Here is a 26,525-nt window from a genome sequence, read left to right as displayed (position 1 = left end):
AATACAGAGCAAAATGGAGTCTCTTTTGTCTACTTCTTTCTGTAAAGACACGGTAACAGGCTGATCTCTCTTTCTTTTCCACACAGGAGACAGTTAACCTCCTGGCCCTCAATGGTCAAGCATACCCGGGGCTCTGTGAGGGTGATGGCATGGGCTGATGCTTGCCCCAGGCACCCTCAGTCCTGCTGCTGGATCATCTGGTTGGTGGCTTCTGACTCAGAGGACCTTGGCAGTGGGCCTTCCAGTGATTCCCTTGACATAAGGGGCATGGACAAGGGGGCAGCTGATTTCTATATGCACAATCTTTTTTAAAGTGTCCTTGCAGACCGCACTGGAAGCAAGCCTTATTAGGCATTCGATTTGCCCAGCCTTTCCCTGTCCCAGAGTCTCCAAAGTCAGCTTGCCTGAGGGCCATGACTAAAGCGGTGGCCTTCTTTTTATCCCTGTTTGTCCTGTTCCACCTGCTCCTCCTGATCTATATTATAAAAAACCAAGGTTGCCAAGTTCAATAGGGTTTCTAAGTTTTGCTCTGGGCCTAAGGCAGACTTTTGAAGTTTTTTTCTAATATCTGCAACTGACTGAGTGATAAACTTATCCTTTAGTTGGCCTTCAATAGAGTCAGGTGACAGGGAGGTGTGCTTCCTCAGTGCCTCCCTTAGTCTCTCCAGAAAGGCAGTAGGATTTTCTTTCTTTCCCTGTGTTATAGTGGACATAACTGAGTAATTCATAGTCTTCTTCCTAGTTTTCCTTAGTCCTTCTAGCATGCAAGTTAGCAAATGTCTGCGGCACCAATCTCCATGTTCTGATTCTGCATCCCAATGAGGGTCTACACTGGGAACTGCCTGCTGGCCTGTAGGGAATTGTTCTCTTTCCTCTGTTGTCATCCTGTCCTTGACCTTACTGAGATACCAGATATCGCCAAACTCTTGGGCTGCAGTTTTGGCAGCGCTTTTCTTATTTGGGGTTAGTGTGTGATTTAGCAGTAACATTACATCTCTCCATGTCAGATCAAAGGATTGTCCTAACCCTTGTAAAACATCAATATAGCCATCAGGGTTATCTGATAGTTTACCTAGGTCTATTTTAATTTGCCTCAAGTCTGAGAGGGAAAAAGGTACATGCACTCTGACTGGGCCAAATTCTCCAGAATGCATCTTAGGGGCATTTTTCCCTTGGGGGGAACGTTTCCCGTTTGAAAAAAGAACATAGGGATGCGAGAACCCCTAGTCATTTTCCGATGAGCATTGGTCTTACAGCGTCCTCTGCGGTCCTAATGCTTATTCCTTTCCAGGGTGCGTAACCACCCATGGACCTCTGCTTATGGGATTAGTTACGCTCACCGATGTAGCAGTCTGCACCCCTTTTCCCACCTTTCTTGACCACAAAGAAAGGAGTCTAGGCTGCTGGATTCTAGTGATCCTTTACCAGCGTGCCCAACATTGCCTTTGTGCTCAGGGGTGAGTCCTAGAGCTGGGCTGGGTTCCTGAGTATTTTGTAACAACCCAGCTGCCCCATCAAGATGCATTCCCATAAACAACAGTTCTTATGCAAATTCGTTTCAGAGAGGGTTTAGGTAACCTTTTGAGTCAGGATTGATTCTGTTAAGTACTTTAAGGCTTGGCTGAGTGCAAACAGCTTGCACAGACCAATTATTAGGCAATTCTCCTAACTCTGCTTCCATAAGCGTCTCCCCATCAATTCCTGAATACCCATTGTGGTTTTTTTCTCAGTCACCCAGGAGGAACCATCTATCGTCCTGTCCTGAAGGGAGTTCCTCCTAGGTCTGGTCCTTTGTATAGTAATTAAGATTTAAATCCCCTGTTAGGAAATCTGCTGGGTTAAGGGAATTTTCCGTGGTTAGTGTTAAATCACCTTTTTCTAACAGAATAGCCCCATGCTTTAAGATTTTTGAGTTAGTAAGCTACTTTTTTGCTTTTTTTGACTTAGGATAGCTCTGAACTGGTGAGGTGTGCTCACAATAAGGTTTCCTCTAAAGGTTATTTTTCTACTTTTAACAAAGCAGTTGCCACTACTGACTGAATGCATTTGAGCCATCCGCGGGTTACTGGGTTAAGGATTTTTGATAGGAAGGCTATGGGTTGTCAGTGGCCTCAGTGCTTTTGGGCTACACCCTTGTTTACACTGACAATGAGGTGGTATTGGAGTGTTATAGGGACACAGAGAAGACCTTTAATTATTAACTATAGGTTTTAAATTTACCCTGGCTTTTAAAGGAATAGGGTACATTTTTTTTTTCTTTACTACTTCTATTTTTCTTTCTTTCTCTCTTTGACTTTTCGTCTCTCTCTTTGACTTTCTCTCTTTGACTCCCTTTCTGTCTCTTTGTCTCTCTCCTCTCTTTTTTTGTTCTCTCTCTCTCTCTCCTCTCTGTCTCTCTCTCTCTCTCTGTCTCTCCTCTCTGTCTTTGTAGATGGATTTTGGAAATACAGTGGAAGGACGTTCGCTCTGTCATGGCCAGACCGTTTGTTCCCCAAAGAAGACCACCAGAGTCCAGAGTCAAAGCCAAGCGGCAAGGATCTTTACTGCAAGTTCGAACTTGATCCCTCCATTCCACAGCATACAAGAGGGCCTCGAACAACGCGCGTGCTGCTTTTTATAGCCCGATGTAAACAGGATATGTAAAGTTACAGGGAACAAGGTAATTCTCTCGGTTACAGCATTATAATTGGTTAACATTCTACATTTAGCATTCCTTATCGGAGATCTCCCAGGTGATGTTTTTCTGAAGTTTGAAAGAAATATGGAGGAATGTGTTTGTGCTGGGCTCAGGAAGTTGGGAGATATATGGGGGATGTGCCTCATTCCTTTCATTCCCCCTTTCTTTTCAGGTAACTCTAGAGCCAATCTTGGGTCTTATAAGTCTGACTCTGTTTCAGCGTCTACAGGTTGGTATTGGGCTCTGAGGACCATGAGCTGAACAGTGTCAAGCCTTTTTCTGACAAACTGCAAAATTCTGTTAACAACACAAGGTCCTACGGTTAGCAGAAATAGTAGACTTAGCAGGGGTCCAAGGAAGGGGGCCGACAGAGAAAACATAGAGGAATTCCACCATTGGTCTGCAGCTGAAGCAAACTGCCATGTTTTTACTTCAGTGCTTAACTTGCGTAACTGTTGGACCCGGTCTTCTACAAGCCCTGATTTATTTATGTAGAAACAACAGTCTTCTTTTAGAAACATACATGTACCACCTTTTTTAGCAGTGAGTAGGTCTAGGGCCCTCCGGTTCTGCAAGGTTACTTGAGCTAGGGACGTGAGCTGCCGCTGAAGGGATGCAAGGGACTCAGCTGACTCCTCCATAGCAACGGCAAATTGTTGGTACAACTTGTTGCTTTCTATGAGGGTGTGACTTAGGGCTCCCCCCGCCATCCCGGCCGCAATGAGGGATGCGGTGAGGGAGATTCCTGCAATGAGGGGGAGAAATATGGCTCGTGCAGGTCTCGGTCTAGGGACTGGGTGAATAGCAGTACTAGTCCAGTTACCGGTGTACCCTAGGAACTCGCCAGCAGTTAGTAGAGTCAACCGGGGAACTAATGTGACAGGAAGACACAGTAGGTTGGTAACAGAGGGACTAGATAGGTCCTTAGATAATGTCCCATTACACCAGAAGAATATGTCCGGCGGAGCCCTTAAGGTGATATTAGGGGGCATTGCAGTGATGCTGCAGAGGCTGGAATTGGTTCCTGAGAAACAGTAGGGAAAATTTTCCTGACTGGGGTTTAGGTGCTGGTTTGGTGTTTTCCTCAGCGGCCACTAGGGCGGCTAACGTTAGGGCTAGACTACCTAACTGCATGTTTGCAGTGAGCTATATTGCCGGTGCAGGGTGAGTTTTAAGGGGTTGTTCTTAGCTCTGTCCACAGTCCACGTGGCCGGTGCTTTAGCCGCTGCCGTGATTGGTCCTAGAAGGTCGGAGGTTGGGTCCACCGGCTTGACGTGGGTGTAGTGGATCCACGACGTGATGCCTTTTACCTTCAGGGCGGTGGGTGTGGTCAGGAGTACCTGGAGTGGTCCTTTTCACCTGGGTTCTAGGGTCTCTTGTCGGTGTCACTTGACCAGGACCTAGTCTCCCGGCTGGTACGGATGGGGTGTTGGTGGGGGACCGGTCTCATATAGTTCCTTCAGCTTGGGCCAGATCTCTTGATGAATTTTCTGCAAGGCTTGTAGGGAAAATAAGAGTTCAGAGACATTTTCTGTTTCAGATTTGAGCAGATCATCTTTTAGACTGGGAACCAGGGGTGGGGGTCTGCCATACATGATTTCATAAGGGGTAAGGCCCAGTCTGTAAGGGGTATTACGGGCCCAGAACAGAGCACAGGGGAGAAGGACCACCTAATTAGTGCCAGTCTCCATAGTCAATTTAGTTAAGGTCTCTTTTAAGGTCCGATTTATTTTTTTTACCTATCCTGAACTCTGGGGCCTGTAAGCGCAATGTAGTTTCCAATTTGCCCCAAGGATGGAAGCCAAATCCTGACTTACCTTAGCGACGAAGGCCAGCCCATTATCTGACCCTATCTGGACGGGGAAGCCATACCTGGGGAGGATATCTTCCAGAATTTTCTTTGCTACAACCTGAGCAGTTTCTCTTTTGGTTGGAAATGCTTCAGTCCACCCTGAAAAAGTATCTACAAAGACAAGTAAGTACCGATACCCGTACTTTCCTGGGTTTATTTCAGTAAAATCTACTTCCCAGTAGATACCGGGCCTGGTTCCTCTAAGCCTTGTTCCCGCTGCAGCCTGGGACCGGGAGTAGGCGTTGTTAAGCTGGCAGACTTTGCAACTTGCCACGATGTTGCTGGCCATCTCGGCTGTATGTCTGAATTTGAGCTTAGAGCGTCTGATCAGGTCTATTATCCGCCGAGCACCCAGGTGGGTGGTTCGGTGGATGTGTTCTAACACTTGTTGTCCTAATTTTTCTGGTAGGATGGTTTGGTCATTAGTATCAGTCCACCGCCTATTCTGGATCTGTTTTAGGGGAAGCTTGTCAATCCACTGGAGATCTTGTTCTGAATAATCAGGGAAATGTGGCAAGTCCCGGGGGCCTGGGTCAGGGAGCTGGAGTGCAAGGAGTTGGCTGGGAGCCTTTGCCACATTTCTTGCAGTTTGGTCTGCCAGAAAGTTGCCTTGAGTAGTTGGAGTGGTTGATTTCTGATGCCCTGGGCAATGCACAATGGCTAACTTTTCTGACTTCCATAGCGCTGTTAACAGGGCTAGGATCTTTTGCTTGTTTTTTTTATCTCTTTTCCTTCAGCCGTTAGTAACCCTTGCTCCCTGTAGATGGCCCCGTGTATGTGCGCCGTAGCAAAAGCATATCGGCTGTCTGTATATACTGTCAGCTTTTTCCCTGCCCCTAAGGTAAGAGCTTGGGTGAGTGCTATCAGTTCGGCCTTCTGGGCCGATGTCCCCGGGGGCAGGGGTCCCGCCCAGATTACCTCAGTCTCTGAAGTCACTGCTGCTCCAGCATACCTCTGGCCTTGATGCATGAAGCTGCTCCCATCAGTGAACCAGACGAGGTTAGCGTCAGGGAGTGGGTGGTCCTGCAGGTCCTCTCCAACTCCGTGCACCTGAGCTAGTATCTCGGTGCAATCATGGAGCGGCGTGTCCAGGTCCGGGTTGGGCAGCAGCGAGGCAGGGTTTAAGGTCGTTGGGGGCAGGAAGGTTATCCTGATAGGATTTAGTAGTAGTCCTTGGTAGTGGGTGAACCAGGCGTTACTTATCCATCGATTAGGTGGCTGTTTGAATACACCTTCCATGGCATGTGGGATAACGACCCGCAATTCTTGACCCATAACAAGTTTATCAGCATCTTGTACCATCAGAGCCGTGGCCACAATCATTCGGAGACAAGGGGGCCACCTGGCAGCCACTGGGTCTAACTTCTTTGACAGGTAGGCAACTGGCCTCTGCCAGGGGCCTAAATTCTGAGTTATTACCACCTTGGTGACACCTTTACTCTCATCCACGTATAAGTGGAAGGGCTTGGTGACATCAGGTAGTCCCAGTGCAGGCGCAGAGAGTAGGGCGGTTTTGATCTGTTGGAAAGCCGACTCGGCTTCGTCTGTCCAATTAAATGGCTGCTGCCCCCGTGTTGCCTGATACAAGGGTTTAGCCAGTTCTGCGAACCCAGGTATCCATAGTCTATAAAATCCCGCCGACCCCAGGAATTCCCTCACTTGTCGGGTGGATTGTGGCCTGGGAATCTGCAGAACAGTTTGCTTCCAGGCGTCTGTTAACCAGCGCTGCCCTCTTTTTAGCAGGTACCCCAGATATGTTACTTCTGGCTTACAGATTTGAGCTTTCTTTGCCGAGGCTCGGTAGCCTAGATTTCCCAGAGCTTGTAAGAGACTCTTGGTCCCTTGAATACAAACTTCTTGGGTCTCAGCAGCAATCAGGAGGTCATCAACATTTTGTAGTAAAGTTACCTCAGGGTGTTCACGTCGGTACTCACCCAGGTCTTCATGGAGGGCCTCATCGAACAGGGTAGGAGAGTTTTTGAATCCCTGCAGCAGCCTGGTCCATGTCAGTTGGCCACTTATGCCCCTTCCAGGGTCATTTCACTCGAAGGCGAAGAGCTTTTGGCTCTGAGGGGCTAAAGGCAAACTGAAGAAAGCATCTTTCAAATCTAAAACAGTGTACCATTGATGTTTAGGGTTTGGGGTACTCAGGAGAGTATACGGGTTTGGCACAGTTGGGTGTATGTCCACAATCCTCTAAGTCTTCTAATTTCTGGAGTTTCCTTTTAATGTCTGGGGCTGCCTGATTTCCGAAAGACATTACAACAGCTGCCTGACTTCCTGGAGCCTCTGGGTTTATGGGGGTGTACTGTCTAAAAGCTTCCATTAACCTTTCTAAGTAGGTAGCTGGGCTCTCTGTCTTTCCCTGCAGAACAGAGTATACTTTAGCCAAATTAGTGGGCTTGCGAGCAGCTGCCCAGAGACCCGCCATTAGAGTCTGGCGATAAAGGCGTAGCCGTCTCCTACCTTCTGCCGTGTTGTAGTCCCACGCCGGCCTGTATTCTTTCTCGCTCTTCCGTTGTGAACAAGATTCGGAGGAGCTGCTAACAATCATCCCAAATGGGCTGGTGGGTGAACATGACACTATCCAGTAAAGCCATTAAATCTTTGGGGTTGTCTGAAAACCGAGAACTCTGGGTCTTCCAGTTATACAGATCACTGGTAGAGAATGGCCAGTACTGGAGCCTGGGGATTCCCGTGTCATCTGGGGGTCCTATTTCCCGAAGGGGTAGAGCCACTGTGGAGTCAGGCAGCTGGGGGTGGCTAGCCCGCGAAGTGCGCCCTTGCATCCACCCCGCCGGCCCTTCAAAGTTACTTTTACTCTTAGCGGGTCCTTGTGTGCCGGCCACCTCCCATCTGCCTGCTCTTTCCCCTGGCTTAGCCCAGGGGGGCTGGGGCCTGGGGCCCGGAGGGGTACGGAGGGGGGTTCTGTGAACAGTGGGTCCCCGCTGTCAGGTAGAACAGGATGGGGTTTCCCCACACAGGTAGAACAGGATGGGGAGGGGCAGTTGGTTGCTTGGATTTTAGTGGTCGAGCAACCAGTGCCTTACAGGGTTCAGAGGCTAATTGGAAAGGGGACAGCCAAGGAGGCGGGTTCTCAACAAGGTCCTGCCATATGAGGATATATGGGATTTGCTCTAAGTGGCCCGCACGCCCAGGTAGGAAAATCTTGGACTTTACCCTAGTGATGACAGCAAGTCGGAAGGTCCCTTAGGGTGGCCACTCTACATTAAAGGCAGGCCATTCAGAGCGGCATAGGGTAATGAGCTTTCCCCTCCTGATTTCCAAACTAAGATCATGGCCCCTTGCTCTTACATCTTTGAAATTACTTGTAAGGAGAGATAGGGGAGCGCTCTGGGTATTACCCCTCCTGTACTAATTTGTAGTCTTTTCCTGTAAAGGAATATGGGTTAGAATCCCTTTAAAGGAAATCTGGCTTATTAATAATATTTAGTCGCAAGTGCGCCCCGGCAGTGCGGGTCAGAGACAGCTGCTGCCCGATCGCAAACGCGCTCCAGCAGCTTAGATCGCGAGCGCACCCCAGCAGTGCGGGTCAGAGACAGCTGCTGCCCGATCGTAAACATGCTCCGGCAGCTCAGATCGCGAGCACGCCCTGGCAGTCCAGGGTCAGAGACAGCTGCTGCCCGATGGTAAACACGCTCCGGCAGCTCATATCGCGAGCACACCCTGGCAGTCCGAGGTCAGAGACAGCTGCTGCCCGATCGCAAACGCGCTCCGGCAGCTCAGATCGCAAGCGCGCCCCGGCAGTCCGGGTCAGAGACAGCTGCTGCCCCATCCCAAACACGCTCCGGCAGCTTAGATCGCGAGCGCGCCCCGACAGTCCGGGGTCAGAGACAGCTGCTGCCCTATCGCAAATGCGCTCCGGCAGCTCAGATCGCAAGCACGCCCCGGCAGTCTGGGTCAGAGACAGCTGCTGCCCGATCGCAAATGCGCTCTGGCAGCTTAGATCGCGAGTGCGCCCCGGCAGTCCGGGCCAGAGACAGCTGCTGCCCTATCGCAAACGCGCTCCGGCAGCTCAGATCGCGAGCACGCCCTGGCAGTCTGGGTCAGAGACAGCTGCTGCCCGATCGCAAATGCGCTCTGGCAGCTTAGATCGCGAGTGCGCCCCGGCAGTCCGGGCCAGAGACAGCTGCTGCCCGATGGTAAATGCGCTGTGGCAGCTCGGATCGCAAGCGTGCACCGGAAGCCTGGGTCAGAGTTAGCCGCTTGGATCGCCATCGGGCTCCGGCAGCTCCGATCGCAAGCACGCACCGGAAGCCCAGGTCAGAGTTAGCCGCTCGGATCGCGATCGCGCTCTGGCAGCTCGGATCGCAAGCGCGCACCGGAAGCCTGGGTCAGAGTTAGCCGCTCGGATCGCGATGGCGCTCCGGCAGCTCGGATCGCAAGCGCGAACCGGAAGCCCGGGTCAGAGTTAGCCGCTCGGATCGCGATCGCGCTCCGGCAGCTTGGACCGCAAGCACGCACCGGAAGCCCGGGTCAGAGTTAGCTGCTTGGATCGCAATGGCGCTGGGGCAGCTCGGATCGCAAGCACGCACCGGAAGCCCGGGTCAGAGTTAGCCGCTGGGATCGCGATTGTGCTCCGGCAGCTCCGATCACAATCTAGATCAGACGAGAGCCAGGGGATGTCTCCCACCGGTCTCCGCTGGCTGTCCTATAGCGCATCCGCCAGGACTGAGCCAGCTCCAGTTTCAGACCTCGCGAGTCACAGATTCTGATTCAGAACAGACACAGACAGACAAACGGAGACCAGCCGGCTCACCTGTCAGTAGATCGATCCTAGTAGATCCCTTGACCAGGGGTCTGGTGGGCTTGGGGAATCCCGGACGAGCCCCCAGATGTTATGCCCTGTCCGGGGCTGCACGCCCCAGCCATAGCGAATAATAATTGAGGATTAAACGCCTGAGCTATATTCATTTCCACCCCACACCTTCTCCCTATCTTTGCCTTTTTTCCCCTGTACTAATACCTCATTAAAGATGGCGCTCTTCCTGCTTCTTCTTCACTCACTTTTCCCGCGCCCGGGAAAATTGTTACTTAATAGCGCAAGCGCAACATGACGTCCGACCGGAGAAACCGAAACTAACCTGGCCACGCCCTCGGCAATGAGATCATTTCCGCCTTAGCCCAACCCCTTCCCTTCCAAGTGTATATAAGGCAGTGCATTACCGCCATTAAACGAGACTTGATCAGAGCACTGTCTTGTCTCCATTTCTCGTGTCTCTTGTTCCCCAAATTCCCACCCCCTCCTCCAGGGCCTGCTCTGACTATCCCGCGGGCCGGGATATGTGGCGCCCGAACAGGGACCTGGAAACGAGGGACTCCGTGAGGAAGAGGACGCCAAAGGACGGTCGACCGCTAAAGAAGACAAAAGGAGTCAAACTCTTCCGATCACCGCGGGAACCTGCCGCGTCAGAATCGAAGGTAAGTGACGCGTCCGAAATGGGACAAGAATTAAGCCAACATCAAATATATGTAGGACCATTAAAAGAGGCTTTAAAGATACTAGGAGTAAAGATTAAAGGTAATGATTTGTTTAAATTTTTTGATTTTGTAAAAGACACTTGCCCTTGGTTCCCACAGGAAGGAACTATTGATATTAAAAGATGGTGTAGAGTAGGGGATTGTTTGCAGGACTATTATAATACTTTTGGGCCAGAAAAAATTCCTGTAACCGCCTTCTCTTATTGGAACCTCATTAGAGATTTAATAGATAAGAAGGAGGCCGATCCGCAAGTCATGGCTGCGGTCGCTCAGACAGAGCATATTTTAAAGGTTAGCTCCCGCTCTAACCTCACAAAGCCTCCGCAAGATACGGAGGAAGATCTCATTTCCCTCGAAAGTGATAATGAGGAAATCAAGTCTCCTTCTGTAACAGATAAAGAAATACCACACGAAAACAAACCAAAAAAATACCCAATTTTACAGATGCTTCAAAAGGAGGAGGAAATTAATAAGCCTAATCAATCGGATATAAATTGGGATGATTTAGAGGAAGAAGCGGCTAAATATCACAACCCTGATTTGCCTCCCTTTACTTCATACCCACCCCCATATAATAAGACACATAATGAGGCTTCTGCGCCCATTGTTATGGCAGCAATAGATCCCAAAGAAGAATTAAAGCAAAAAATTGCTCAACTAGAAGAACAGATTAAACTTGAAGAGTTACATCAATCATTGATAATTAGGCTCCAAAAGCTAAAAACAGGAAATGAAAAAATACCTAACTCAGACGCTATGGAGGGTTCCTTGCGCCCACTTCAGCGGCCTGGACAACATGTTCCAAGAGGGGGCTTAGTTGCTAGCCGACATGGAGAAGACTCCTCCCCCAAAGACGTTTTTCCGGTCACGGAAACCATAGATGAACAGGGACAGGCTTGGAGGCATCATACTGGATTTGATTTTACTATTTTAAAAGAGTTAAAGACTGCTGCCTCTCAGTATGGGGCTACTGCTCCATATACTCTTGCTATAGTGGAATCTGTAGCTGAGAATTGGCTCACTCCTACAGACTGGAATACCTTAGTCAGGGCAGTTCTTTCTGGGGGAGACCACTTAATTTGGAAGTCAGAGTTCTTTGAAAATTGTAGAGATACAGCTAAAAGAAATCAACAGGCAGGAAACGGTTGGGATTTTGATATGTTAACTGGTTCAGGTAATTATGCAGACACTCAGGCCCAAATGCAATATGACCCTGGACTGTTCTCACAAATCCAGGCTGCTGCTACAAAAGCCTGGAGAAAACTTCCCGTTAAAGGAGATCCAGGGGCCTCGCTCACAGCGGTTAAACAAGGACCCGATGAGCCATTTTCAGACTTTGTGCATAGACTTATGACCACGGCAGGTAGAATCTTTGGAAATGCAGAAACGGGTGTAGATTATGTTAAACAGTTAGCTTATGAAAATGCTAACCCCGCCTGCCAAGCGGCAATCAGACCTTATCGAAAGAAAACAGATTTAACAGGATACATTCACCTTTGTTCAGATATTGGGCCCTCATATCAACAAGGCCTAGCAATGGCCGCCGCTTTTAGCGGCCAAACAGTAAGAGATTTCCTCATTAACAAAGGTAAAGATAAAGGGGGATGTTTCAGATGCGGTAAAAGGGGACACTTTGCAAAAGATTGCTGTGAAAACCAAAATAGGAGTCCAGAAGCAAAAATCCCAGGCCTTTGCCCAAGGTGTAAAAGAGGAAGGCACTGGGCAAACGAATGTAAATCTAAAACTGACAGTCAAGGAAATCCTTTACTCCCCAGGCAGGGAAACGGGATGAGGGGCCAGCCTCAGGCCCCGAAACAAGCATATGGGGCAGTCAGCTTTGTTCCAGCCAGCAACAGCAATCCATTTCAAAGCTTAGTAGAGCAACCCCAGGAAGTGCAGGATTGGACCTCAGTTCCACCTCCCACACAATACTAACACCTGAAATGGGACCGCAAACCTTAAATACCGGAATATATGGACCCTTACCACCTAATACTTTTGGGCTACTTTTAGGAAGAAGTAGTGTCACCATGAGAGGCTTACAAGTCCTCCCTGGAGTTATTGATAATGATTATGAAGGAGAAATTAAAATTATGGCCAGAGCTATTGATAGTATTATTACTGTCCCTCAAGCAGTTAGAATAGCTCAGTTACTCCTGCTACCTTTGGTTAAAACAGATAATAATATCCAATACTCTAATAGAAATATAAAAGGTTTCGGATCATCAGATATATATTGGGTGCAACCAATTACAAATCAAAAACCCTCTCTAACCTTATGGTTAGATGGGAAGGCATTCACTGGACTAATAGACACAGGGGCTGATGTAACTATCATTAAACAGGAAGATTGGCCCTCTCATTGGTCTACCACAGAAACTTTAACTCACTTGAGAGGAATTGGACAAAGCAGTAATCCTAAACAAAGTTCTAAATACCTAACATGGACAGATAAAGAAAACAATTCAGGCCTCATTAAGCCATTTGTCATCCCTTACCTACCTGTTAACCTTTGGGGGCGAGATCTACTCTCTCAAATGAAAATTATAATGTGTAGTCCAAATGATATAGTTACTGCACAAATGTTAACTCAAGGATACACCCCTGGTAAAGGTCTTGGAAAAGGAGAGAACGGTATCCCACAGCCTATACTGGTTTCAGGACAACTTGATAAAAAGGGGTTTGGAAATTTTTAGCTCAGGCCACTGACATACCTGCACCCCAAAGGTGCGCTGACCCCATTACTTGGAAGTCAGATGAGCCCGTTTGGGTTGATCAGTGGCCTTTACTCAATGATAAACTAAGTGCTGCCCAACAGTTAGTGCAGGAACAACTAGCAGCAGGACATATTGAGGAAATTCCCCTTGGAATACACCTATTTTTGTTATTAAAAAGAAGTCTGGTAAATGGAGACTCTTACAAGATTTAAGAGCAGTAAATATCACTATGATCCTTATGGGTGCCTTACAACCAGGATTGCCTTCACCGGTTGCGATTCCTCAAAAATATTTTAAAATCGTTATTGACCTTAAAGATTGCTTTTTTACAATTCTCCTTCACCCTGCTGACCAGAAAAGATTTGCCTTTAGTCTTCCATCTACAAATTTTAAACAACCAATGAAGCGCTATCAATGGAAAGTCTTACCTCAGGGTATGGCCAATAGTCCTACCTTGTGTCAAAAATATGTAGCTGCCGCTATAGAGCCAGTCAGAAAAACATGGGCACAAATGTATATTATACATTATATGGATGATATTTTAATAGCAGGAGAAATTGGCGAACAAGTCTTACAGTGCTTCGCCCAACTCAAACAAGAGTTAACAGCAGCCGGACTACAAATAGCCCCAGAAAAGGTACAATTACAAGATCCATATACTTATCTTGGTTTCCAGATTAATGGACCCAAAATCATTAATCAAAAGGCCGTTATACGTCGTGATCATTTAAAAACTTTAAATGATTTCCAAAAATTACTGGGAGACATAAATTGGCTTCGACCGTACTTAAAGCTCACCACAGGAGAGTTAAAACCTCTTTTCGATATATTAAAAGGAGACTCTAATCCAAAATCCCCCAGGTCCATTACTAAAGAAGCATTAATAACACTCCAACAGGTAGAACATGCCATTGCAACACAATTTGTTACTAGTATTGATTATTCTCAGCCATTAATATTCCTTATTTTTAACACAACAATAACCCCTGCTGGCCTATTTTAGCAGAACAATCCCATTATGTGGGTACACCTGCCCTCCTCCCCTAAAAAGGTTTTGTTGCCTTATTATGATGCCATAGCTGATCTAATTATCTTGGGAAGAGAAAACAGTAGAAAATACTTTGGAATAGAACCCTCTACCATTATACAGCCCTACACTCAATCACGCATCCATTGGCTGTTACAAAATATGGAAACCTGGCCAATTGCTTGCGCTTCTTATACTGGCGCGATTGACAACCATTACCCACCTAACAAACTTATTCAATTTTGTAAACTTCATGCATTTGTATTTCCCCATATTACCAGTAAAGAACCTCTCAATGACGCATTACTAATTTTCACTGATGGATCTTCCACAGGACTTGCCGCTTACACTTACAATAATGTAGTCGTTAAATTCCAGACCACTTATACATCAGCTCAGCTGGTCGAATTGCAAGCTATAATTGCAGCACTATCAGCTTTTCCTTGTCAGCCACTTAACATTTATACAGACAGCGCCTACCTGGCTCATTCAATACCCCTCTTAGAGACCGTGTCTCAAATTAAACATATTTCAGACACAGCTAACCTATTTTTACAATGTCAACAACTTATCCGAAAAAGGACTACTCCCTTTTTTCTTGGGCATATTAGAGCACATTCAGGATTACCGGGACCTCTAACACAAGGTAACGCAACAGCTGACACGGCAACAAAAACCATAGCCACAGTCACTACAGACAATTTGCAACAAGCGCAAAAAGCACATGCCTTACATCATTTAAACGCCCAAACCTTAAGACTTATGTTTAAACTTACCAGAGAACAAGCTCGACAAATAGTTAAACAATGCGCCAACTGCATAACATATTTACCTGTTCCCCATCTAGGAGTTAAGCCCCGAGGACTCATCCCCAACGAAATTTGGCAAATGGACGTTACTCACCACTTAGAATTCGGTCAAGTAAAATATATCCATGTATGCATAGACACCTATAGTGGATTCATCAGTGCAACTCTCCAAACAGGAGAGGCCACCAAACATGTCATAGCTCATTTATTACACTGCTTTTCTATTTTAGGAATACCCAAACAAATCAAAACAGATAATGGCCCCGGTTATATAGCCAAAACCTTCTTACAATTTTGTAATACCCTACAAATTAAACATACCACAGGCATTCCCTATAATCCCCAAGGACAAGGTATAGTAGAAAGAGCTCATCTGTCATTAAAAATTATTATCACAAAATTAAAAGGGGGGAGCTGGTACCCCGTGAAGGGTACCCCCAGAAACATACTCAATCATGCCCTGTTTATCCTTAATTTTTTAAATTTGGACAGTCATGGAAAATCGGCTGCCGACCGTTTCTGGCATCCTGAATCTCAAAAACAGTTTGCAATGGTAAAATGGAAAGATCCACTCGATAGTTCATGGCATGGCCCCGATCCAGTTTTAATTTGGGGAAGAGGCTCAGTATGCATCTTCTCACAAAAAAATGATGTAGCCAGATGGCTGCCTGAAAGATTGGTAAGACAAATAAATCATAACCATTGTCAGTCCAGGGAAGATAAATCTCCCTGAGAAGTTCTTTCCTTCTTGTTTTTCAGAAAATGAAGCCTAACATGAAATTCCTTTGGAGAATAATCGCTCTATATAACATAGTGACAGTCTATGCAGGTTTTGGTGACCCTCGTAAGGCAAAAGAATTATTACGAAAACAATACGGCCAGCCTTGTGACTGCAGAGGGGGACACATATCTGAACCTCCGTCAGATAGAATCACCCAGGTGACCTGCACGGGCAAGACAGCTTACCTAATGCCAAACCAGTTATGGAAATGTAAGTCTACCCCAAGAGATACCTCACCTAACGGGCCGCTCCTAGAATGCCCTTGTAGCTCTTTCCAATCTTCTGTACATAGTTCCTGTTATACCTCCTATCAACAATGCAAATCAGGCGGCCGGGCGCGGTGGCTCAAGCCTGTAATTTGGGAGCACTTTGGGAGGCTGAGACGGGCGGATCACGAGGTCAGGAGATCGAGACCATCCTGGCTGACACGGTGAAACCCCGTCTCTACTAAAAAATACAAAAACTTAGCCGGGCGAGGTGGCAGGCGCCTGTAGTCCCAGCTACTCAGGAGGCTGAGACAGGAGAATGGCCCGAACCCGGGAGGCGGAGCTTGCAGTGAGCTGAGATCCGGCCACTGCACTCCAGCCTGGGCGACAGAGCGAGACTCCGTCTCAAAAAAAAAAAAAAAAAAAAAAAAACCACAATGCAAATCAGGCAATAGAACATATTATATGGCCACGTTACTAAAAACACAAACTGGAGGCATCAATGACGTACAAGTATTAGGATCCACTAATAAACTTGTACAATATCCTTGTAACGGCCATAAAGGAAAGCCTGTTTGTTGGAGCACTACCGCCCCCATTCATATTTCTGATGGAGGAGGCCCGTTAGACATTGCAAGAATTAAAACCGTCCAGAAAAAATTAGAAGAAATTCATAAAGCTCCTGAACTTCAATATCACCCTTTAGCCCTGCCTGAGCTTAGAGATAATTTTAGGCTCGATGCCCAAACCTTTGATATCCTCAATGCTACTTACAATTTACTTCAAATGTCCAATACAAGCCTGGCCCACGATTGTTGGCTTTGTCTTAAAATGGGCCCCCCTATTCCTCTAGCCATACCTAACCTTTCATTGCCCTATGTCAATTACTCAAATGAATCCTTAGTAAATAATTCCTGTCCTATTACCCCCCCCTTAGTTCAACCGATGACGTTTTCTAATTCCTCTTGCCTCTTTTCACCATCATATAATAACACTAAAGAAATTGATTTAGGCTATGTTGTGTTTGGCAACTGTACTTCCATAATCAATGCCACCAACCCTTTGTGTGCTATAAATGGCTTGGTTTTCATTTGTGGAAACAACATGGCATATATGTATCTACCTACAAATTGGACAGGGCTTTGTGTTCTGGCCACTCTTCTCCCCGACATTGATATCATCCCTGGAGATGAACCTATCCCCATCCCCGCTATTGAACATTTTATTTATAGACCGAAACGAGCCATACAATTTATTCCCTTGTTGGCTGGACTAGGAATCACCACTGCTTTTACTACAGGAGCCACAGGCCTAGGAGTCTCACTAACCCAATATACTAAATTATCCAATCAATTAGTCTCAGATGTACAGACCTTATCCAGTACTATACAAGATTTACAAGACGAAGTAGACTCGTTAGCTGAAGTAGTTCTCCAAAATAGAAGAGGTCTAGATTTGTTAACGGCAGAACAGGGAGGGATATGTTTGGCTTTACAGGAAAAGTGCTGTTTTTACGCCAACAAATCCGGAATCGTCAGAGATAAGATAAAAACTTTGCAAGAAGAACTAGAAAAGCGCAGAAAAGGCCTGGCCGCCAATCCACTATGGACTGGACTCGATGGACTTCTCCCCTATCTCCTGCCATTTCTTGGTCCTTTACTCACTCTTTTACTTTTCCTCACTCTCGGGCCTATAATCCTTAATAAGCTTATGGCATTTGTCAGACAACAAATTGAGGCCTTCCAGGCCAAACCTATACAGGTCCATTATCATCGCCTTGAGATGACTGAAAATGGTGAGTCTTACTTACCTTAATAAGACCACCTCCCCTGTGTGCTGAACTGGACAGTCAATGACGGGTAAGAGGACACTATCTCCATCGGAGCCTAAGACAGGAGGGCCGCCCTTGCTGCTGCCTTATCCCATGACGGGCCTAGAAGGTGGGGGTGAGTTGACCCAACCTAAGACAGGCGCAGTTCCCGAGGGGTTTTCTTATCATAAAAATATAAAAAGGGGGACCTGTCTGGAGCTGCATGCCCCGGCCATAGCGAATAATAATTGAGGATTAAACGCCTGAGCTATATTCATTTCCACCCCACACCTTCTCCCTATCTTTGCCTTTTTTCCCCTGTACTAATACCTCATTAAAGATGGCGCTCTTCCTGCTTCTTCTTCACTCACTTTTCCCGCGCCCGGGAAAATTGTTACTTAATAGCGCAAGCGCAACATGACATCCGACCGGAGAAACCGAAACTAACCTGGCCACGCCCTCGGCAATGAGATCATTTCTGCCTTAGCCCAACCCCTTCCCTTCCAAGTGTATATAAGGCAGTGCATTACCGCCATTAAACGAGACTTGATCAGAGCACTGTCTTGTCTCCATTTCTCGTGTCTCTTGTTCCCCAAATTCCCACCCCCTCCTCCAGGGCCTGCTCTGACTATCCCGCGGGCCGGGATAATGCCCAGACCGTTTGTTCCCCAAAGAAGACCACCAGAGTCCAGAGTCAAAGCCAAGCGGCAAGAATCTTTACTACAATTTCGAACTTGGTCCCTCCATTCCACAGCATGCAGGAGGGGCCTCGAACAATGCGAGTGCTTGCTTTTTATAGCCCGATGTAAACAGGATATGTAAAGTTATAGGGAACAAGGTAATCCTCTCGGTTACAGCATTACAATTGGTTAACATTCTACATTTAGCCTTCCTTATCGGAGATCTCCCAGGTGATGTTTTTCTGAAGTTTGAAAGAAATATGGAGGAATGTGTTTGTGCTGGGCTCAGGAAGTTGGGAGATATATGGGGGATGTCCCTCATTCCTTTCATTAGAAAGCCTTCTCCGGCCGGGCGCGGTGGCTCAAGCCTGTAATCCCAGCACTTTGGGAGGCCGAGACGGGCGGATCACGAGGTCAGGAGATCGAGACCATCCTGGCTAACACGGTGAAACCCCGTCTCTACTACAAAATACAAAAAAACTAGCCGGGCGAGGTGGCGGGCGCCTGTAGTCCCAGCTACTCGGGAGGCTGAGGCAGGAGAATGGCATAAACCTGGGAGACAGAGCTTGCCGTGAGCTGAGATCCGGCCACTGTACTCCAGCCTGGGTGACAGAGCGAGACTCCGTCTCAAAAAAAAAAAAAAAAAAAAAAAAAGAAAGCCTTCTCCCAGTAAGCCTCACACCTGAGTCTTTAGTCCAGTGGCCACACTAATAGTTTTTAACCACCTGACAGGTGCCCGGCATTTTCTTCCAATTCTAAGGAAGGATAGGATAGAATAGCAAGCAAAAGTAGTCTGATATTACTCACCACTTTGGAGAATCTCCATACAGGCCACCAAATGTTACCGGTGGGTCTTTGTTCTTAGAGCTCCTAAGATGGGGCAGGCTGCTCCCAAGATGGCAGCAAGGCTTTTGTTCTCTGACCTGGGGTTCTTGGCCTCACAGATTCCAAGGAATGGAACCTTGGGCCATGCGGTGAGTATTATAGCTCTATTAGAAGCTGTGGGTCATGGAAGAGAATGTGGAACCCAGCGAGTAGTGTTCAGCTCGATTAGGATGCATCTGGGCACTTAGCCATGAAGGAACAATGGTGAGCCTTTAGCCCGATCGGGAGTGGCAATGGGCACCTCGCTGGATCAGGAGCACAGCAGACACCCTGCCAGATCCGGAGATGTGGAAGTCAGTGGCGGGTCTGCAATGATGGCAAACAGCAGCGGTGGACAGTGAGCAAAAGCTCAGCTCAAGCCGTAACAAACACAGACCAGAAGAGTGTGCAGTTGCAGGATTTAATAGAGTGAAAACAGAGCTCCCATATAAGGTAGGAGACCCAAAGGGGTTGCCCTGCAAAGGGGTTTTGCCCTGGAGTGTTTTATTCTTGGGGCAATAATTTATTATTTGGATTATCAAGGAAATATACTTTCAATATAAATAATATAACTTCTTTGAATCTCTCTAATGTGCCTCACAGGATTTAACAATATGTAAAGTTACATATCACAAAGATTAAAAACTTGTGAAACACAAATAAGCATCAAGAAAAAAGTAAAATTACCTATAATGCCACAAGCTAAACAAATGTTGATATTTTGATGCCTATTCTTCCAAACTTAGAGTTAAGAACCAAATCTCTTCCTGGGGGAAAAGTTCAGCTAATCACCAGTCACTTGGTGGTCTCCTATCAGGCTTTCCATCTCTTTGTCCTCCTATATTCACTTAGAAATAATCCTACTCCTTTCCTAAAAATAAAAAAGGAAATAGAGGCTAAGGAATTCAGTTTTATCATCAGACATTTTCACTTGTTGCTCTCCTATTTCTACCCAAAATAATTCTTAAAACCACGTTTGTATAACTTTCTTTCAGATAGGATGAAGGAGTTTGTGTCATGCCAAAGAGAGCTAGAAAAGCCAGTTTAAAAAGGCAATTCACATTTTAGAAGCATCAAGAGAGTTGCAGAAGCAACAAGGACTAGAAGAACTAAAATTCCAGAGAGGAAAGAACCTTTTAGAAGTGAGTTGATGGACTGCAGTCACATTTTAGCTGGGAACATTTTCCAATCTTGGGTGCAGGCTGATAATCTGCCTTAGGTCCAAGCTTGGGGCTGCTGCTGAAGTATTGGGAACCCAGTGAAACTTTTGGTGGTCACTCAGGGTTGCTGTGACAAGACTGTAGACTTGGGCGACATTAAACATATAGCTGTTTTTTACCTCTAGACATTTTCAGAATTCTAAAACTATATGGGGCAAGAGATGATAAAATTAAGGAAAATCTCTGGGAAAAAGAACAGAATTTATAACAATTTCATGGTACTAAGAAGATGAAAATTCATGGGGTAGAGAAAGGGGAAAGAACACACGAGGAGAGAGTGAAAGCCCTGAAGAAAGTAGTGAATTGACACTGAGGATCTGCAGCCACTGTTCCTCTGGGACACTTGCCAATTCTAAGCCCAACTAGAGGCTGAGCTCCCAATGTTGGCACCAGCATACAGGTGTCAGGAAATAGGAACACCAGAGGAGCTTGTAACAGTTGTGCCATGCTGGAGCATAAAAATGGAGACTTTGGAGCCTTTAAATACACAGCTAGTTTCACCCTTCAAGAAAATTACTGAGTTGTGAAGCTCCATGAAGCAAGAATCTAGAAATATAAACCCAAACTCTCTAAAAAGAAGAGTGGATTCCTCTGTATTTGAGAGTTGAGAAGACAAAGACCTGCCAGGTTTTTTATTGCAAACCTCTTAGGGCAACACTCAAAAAGTGGGACAAGCCACAGATAGAAGGAGGATTACCAAAATTACATTTTCATTTTTCTTAGCAGGAAAGACCACTCATTTCCTTACTGGTTTAAAATCATCAGCCCTCCACTCTGCCTTCTTTCAAAAAAGAAGAAACAGAAGCAGAAGAAGGAGGAGGAGGAGGAGCAGGAGGAGCAGGAAGAGAAGGAGGAGGAGGAGGAGGAGGGTGAATTTTGTCTAGTAGACAATAATTTTATTGAGAGCCTTTGTTCTTTTAATACACAATGTCTGGCATTCAATAAAGATTACTAGGTATATCAAGAGTCAGAGAAATATGAACAAAACCAAGAGAAAAACAGACAGTAGAAGCAAGTGATCTAGATATCATAGAATTTAAAATAACTTTGATAATATATTTAGGAAAACAGGAACATAGAAAAAACGTGAGAAAAGTGTGGAGAATTTCACATTCTAATTTGTAAGAAAAAATTCAAAGGAAATTCTAAAACAAAAATTATAATATTTAACATTAAAATTTTAATACATGCATTTAACAGAAAGTTAGTCACAGTGGACCACTGGATTAGTGAACAGAAAAACAAATCAATAGAAAAAATATCTAGACCAAAGCATAGAAAGGTAAATAATGGATGAAAAGAAGAGGAAAACAGCATATAAATGGGAAACAGTTAAAAGTTCTTAACATATCATTGAAATTCCAAAAGGAGGTAAGAAAGTGAATGAAGCAAAATCAAGATGTGAAAGGATAGTTGACAAACATTTTCTAAAACTAATGAAAAACATCAACCCACTTATTTAAGAAATTCAGTTAGTCAAAAGGAAATAAAAACAAAGGAGAACAGTAACGCTGTCTGTAGGTGATGGAGGAAAAGACAGAAAACAAAACATACTAACAAAACCAAAAGAAACCATGTCTAGATATGTTATCGTAAAACTGATTTTTAAAGAGACAGGAAGAGGTCGGGCGCAGTGGCTTGCACCTGTAATCCTAGCATTTTGGTAGGGCTGAGATGGGTGGATCACTTGAGGTCAGGAGTTCAAGACCAGCCTGGCCAACATGGTGAAACCCCATCTCTACTAAAAATATAAAAATTAGCCAAGCCTGGGCGCACATGCCTGTAATCCCAGTTACTTGGGAGGCTGAGGCAGGAGAATCACTTGAACACAGGAGGTGGAGGTTGCAGTGAGCCAAGATCGTGCCACTGCACTCCAGCCTGGGTGACAGAATGAGACTTTGTCTCAAAAAAAAAAAAAAAAAAAAAGAGAGAGAGAGAGAGGGAGAGAGATCTGAAAAGCGGTCTGTAAGGGAAAAAAAAAAATCAGATTTTACAATCAACAGATGCTTTGCCAAAAGAAATTATGGGAGCCAGGTGACATGAAACATTATTTTTACGGTGGTGAAAGTAAATAACCCAATTACTTTAAATAATATAAAAGTATTTAAAACTCCAATTAAAATATAAAATTCTCAGACTGAATGAGAAAACAAAACCACACTACAAGTTGCTTAGATGAAGCTTAAGCATAAGGTCACTTATAGTGGAAAGTGAAAGTATAAATAAAAATATACCATACCAATAATAACCAAAGAGGCTAGTATAGCAATATTAATATGATGCAAAATAGACTTTAACTTGGTAAGAGTTTCTACAGATAAAGGGGATATTTAAAAATGATAAGTAGGTCAATCCAGCAGGAAGCTATTATAATCCCAAATCTGAATGCACCCAAAAATATAGTGTGAAAATAAATAAAACAAAAATGGATAGGACTAAAAATAGAAATAGACATATCCTCAATCATAGTGGCAGATTTTAACACACCTCTTTCTGTAGCTAATAGAACAGGCAAATAAAATGTAAGCATATGAAGAATCTGAATAACACAACCAAAAAATATGACCTATTTGATATATAATGAACAGTGCACCATACAATAGCACATTTTATATTTTTAATGCGCACAGAACATTTATCAAAGTTAACAATATTTGGTGATATAAAGTAAGTTGCCACAAATTTGAGGATTGAAATCATAGAGAATGTTTTCGGACCATATTGTGGCTGAATTAGGCTAGGTTACGAGAAACAGAAATAACTAGGAAATCCCCAGCCTCTTGGAAGCTAAACAATACACTTCCAAATAACCTATAAGCAAAAGAAGAGATCAAAATAGAAATTAGAAAGTATCTTGAACCAAATGTTAACAAAGATATAACAAATCAAAATTCATGTGGCACAGGTAAAGTCATGAATTCACGCTCTTTCTTGTTTGTTTGTTTGTTTTTTGAAATGGAGTCTCGCTCCCATTGTGCAGTGGTGTGGTCTCACTGCAACCTCCACCTCCAAGGTTCAAGCGATTTTCCTTCCTCAGCCTCCCGAGTAGCTGGGATTACAGGCATGTGCCACTATGCCTGGCTAATTTTTGTATTTTTAGTAGAGACAGGATTTCGCCATGTTGGCCAAGATGGTCTCGAACTCCTGATCTCAGGTGATTCACCTGCCTCAGCCTCCAAAGTGCTAGGATTACAGGCATGAGCCACCATACCCGGCTGAAACTCACACTCTTAACTGATCAGATTATCTGATATTTAGCCTTATTTTTCTTATATCAGATAACTGATAACTGAGTATCAGGTAACTGATATTCAGTCTTTTTTCTTTTCTTATATCTTCCACTAAGAGTATGAGTTTTAACAAGCATTATATCTATGCTTATATCTAAATATCAAGGAAAAAACCAACAATTTAACCTTAAATTAAAAAGAAATAACAAACATCAGAGGAGAAATCAATGGAATAAAAAACAATCATACAGTCGGAGAAAAGCAATAAAACCAAAAGTTGATTTATTGGAAATAATAAAACCAATAAACTCTAGAAACACTTAGTGCCAAGGCTGTCTGTCTCATCACAAAGTTCAACTTATTTTTGGACAACAAGGAGAAAGGATAGGCTACCATAGACACTCAAAATGAGAAATATCAAATGTGTATGTGTGCACATGAGTTAACTGTTAGAAAAACACTTTCTGGATTATTGGAAATACAGAAATATATATATACACACACGTAGGTAGAATTTGGTAAGTAGAACTCATTCCCTAGTGTTCTTGTTAACTAATCAGGGAGAACCATTGAACTTAAGCATTTTATCCTCCCTGGCACCATTATCTCAGGAATAGAAAAATATCCCAACAAAGGCTAATGTGAGAGTATAGTGTAGCAACTTCTTCCAAGTTTAAGAAGTTCTCCTGACATCTTCCAAAAATTCCCTGCAGCTATCACTGAAGTAGCAATTCATAACACAAGAGATGGGGAAATGTGAAACCAAGAAGAATTGCAGATTGGCAATTCTGCCTTTTCATTTTTCAGCAATCTCAGTTATTCAGCAACAAGAGCTGAGTGTTTTGGTGTAGTCGTGGGGACATCTGCACATTCCATCTGTGTCTGGAAAGGCATTGTAGACATCTGAGCCTTCCATTGTATGTCTTTGAGCTTCCCAATGCCGTCAGACTCGGCTGGGCCCTTTTTACTGCTCTGTAACAACAGCTGGTCTCTAAAAGTTTTGTCCTTCAGTGGGAACTTACTCCAAGAAATGACACTTGAAATATTTAACAACAGCTACAGCACAGACACTGACCAATCAGAATGAATGCCAGCCATAAGCATCCATTGAATACCTACCAGGTGAGTAAGCAGCCTTGAATCCGGGTGATCAATTACTCAGTTACTTTACCCCTGAGACCCTTGGGCTCCCAGATTGTCAACCCTAAACAATCAACTGGATTTCTACTCTCTGCAATCCCAATCATGACAGAAAGTCCATCCTACACTCACCCCATTTTCTTTGGGATCCTTTTTCTGCAACCCTCTTCAGCTGCAATTTTTGTATCTGCCTAGGTACATCATTACAGAAACTGGTTCTGTTCAGTGAAACAGATGAGACGGCCATTGTCTATGTGTCAGGGAGCCCGGGCTTCTGAAGCAGTGGGGATCCAAGGAGACCCAGGCAGCCTGGCTCTCAGGAAGTCACACTGGTTAGGGAGCCGCCAGACGGTTCCTGAGCTCTGCCAGCCCAGGAATGAATGCTAAGCTGTCTCTGCCTCTACAAGTCACTCAGTCTTCATGCATATGTCAGTCGGTGGCACTGGGTGGCCAGAAGTGCCAGGAAGACAAAGAGAAAGTGGCTTTTTCCTTCAGCTTTGGGGGCCGCAAGCAGAGCCATGTCTTCCACTGTGCCTCACACAACTGGGGATCCTCAAAATGTGGACAGAGGGTTCACAAGGTGGGGAAGAATAGGAAGAAAAAAAAAGGAAACACAAGAGAAGTGCTCACCAAAGAAAAGCAAGATAAGACTGATCAGGCCTGCAGAGCAGATCTGGGCAGGTCACGTGGGGCAGCAGGAAAGTAGAGAGTAGCACGGGACAAACAGACCTCCTTACCCTCTCGTCCTCCTTGCAGGAAGAGTCAGCTGCAGGGGCCTCAGGAGGTGAAAGGAAACTGTATTTGAATACCCTGGTCAGTATGGGAAGAAATTAGTGTAGTTAGGGAACATATGAATTTGAGTCAGGGACCTGTGGATTGTCAATCATAGCTTTACTCAAAAACAACTAGTGTTGCTTTGAACATGCTTCAATTCTGAACTTTAATGCAGGGAGTCGAGTAATCACTCGACTCATGGCCTGCCACTACCCCTGACTGACTGTGCCATTGCGATTGGTCACCCTCCTACCATGCCCACAGCTTCATTCCGACTTCTCCCACCTTTCCCACACTCTCCCACCTCTACACCCCTGGCCACTGCCTATGCCTGCAGCCCAGCACCCCACATGCCCTCAGTGATGGACTGAAGGCAGGCACTAGCTTGAACATCACTGATGCTTCCCACCAGGATGTTGTATAGAATGACATGTTGTTGTAGGTTCCAAAACAATTTTCCAGCCACTTAGAATTATTGGATGTTAGAACAGGTGTTAACAGGGGATTATGCCCCAAACGACCCCCAAAAGTAGAAGTTCTCTGATTCCTCCTCAGTCCTACTAAATTGGAATTTCTAGCGAGTAATCGGTATTTTTGATAAGATCTGTCAGTAATTCTGATGCCAAGTCAGACTGGATGACCTCTGATTCAGCCTGTCCTGCCATAATATAAACTTCAAAGAAGAGCAGCTAATTAGAACTTCTGAAACACATGCAGGTTATTGGTAAATTGACCATGACTTGTGCCAGCAAGATGAAGTCACCTGAGAAAACTGACACAAGCTATAGGAAGGATGGTGGTGAGTGACAAGCAAGCCTAACATCAGGAAAAGAGAACCCACAGCTAAATGGCAGTAGGGGGCACCCGGATTTGAACCAGGGACCTCTTGATCTGCAGTCAAATGCTCTACCCCTGAGCTATACCCCCTTGCCTGGTGGACATTCCTCCTTAGCATATTTCACCTGTGTTGCCACACCCAAGGATTCTATAGTGCACTGTAAATTGTATTCATTCCCAGCCACCTTATGGAAATTGGCAGCCCTACCACAAATGACTAGACACTGCTCTTCAGGCCATGAGTTCACTGCTTCACTCCCCCAGAGAACCCCCATCACTTCTCACTTGTCTAATGGCAGCTTTCTACCTTGTAGCCACAACCTGAACTCCTTCAACTGAGGTCTCCTCCTGTTCCCTTACTCAGTACCTGATGGGAGTAGGGGTTGGGGGAGAGGCAAG

The 26,525-nt window shown here is 45.3% G+C and overlaps 1 long non-coding RNA gene and 1 other non-coding gene across 6 annotated transcripts in view; one reads left to right on the top strand and one right to left on the bottom strand.

Moving 5' to 3' along the window:
• Positions 1-17,936, top strand: part of LOC123570965 (uncharacterized) — a 58,517-nt gene extending 40,581 nt beyond the window's left edge. For 2 of the 5 annotated variants that reach the window (XR_012433013.1, XR_012433015.1), the window contains 2 exons: positions 9,803-9,971; positions 15,344-17,936. This is a non-coding gene — a long non-coding RNA (uncharacterized lncRNA). Of the gene's footprint in view, positions 1-2,431; positions 9,972-15,343 lie in introns of all 5 variants that reach the window. The other 3 variants (XR_010585913.1, XR_012433014.1, XR_010585911.1) reach the window with 3 other exon arrangements.
• Positions 17,937-26,144: 8,208 nt separating this feature from the next.
• Positions 26,145-26,216, bottom strand: TRNAC-GCA (transfer RNA cysteine (anticodon GCA)). Its single transcript has one exon. It is a non-coding gene; the product is annotated as a tRNA-Cys (tRNA).
• Between the last annotated feature and the right edge of the window lie 309 nt (positions 26,217-26,525).

This window comes from Macaca fascicularis, chromosome 3, assembly GCF_037993035.2.
Source record: "Macaca fascicularis isolate 582-1 chromosome 3, T2T-MFA8v1.1".
NCBI lineage: Eukaryota > Metazoa > Chordata > Mammalia > Primates > Cercopithecidae > Macaca > Macaca fascicularis.
The sequence above is the reverse complement of the archived record's forward strand: the minus strand, read 5'-3'. Positions and strand labels throughout refer to the sequence as shown.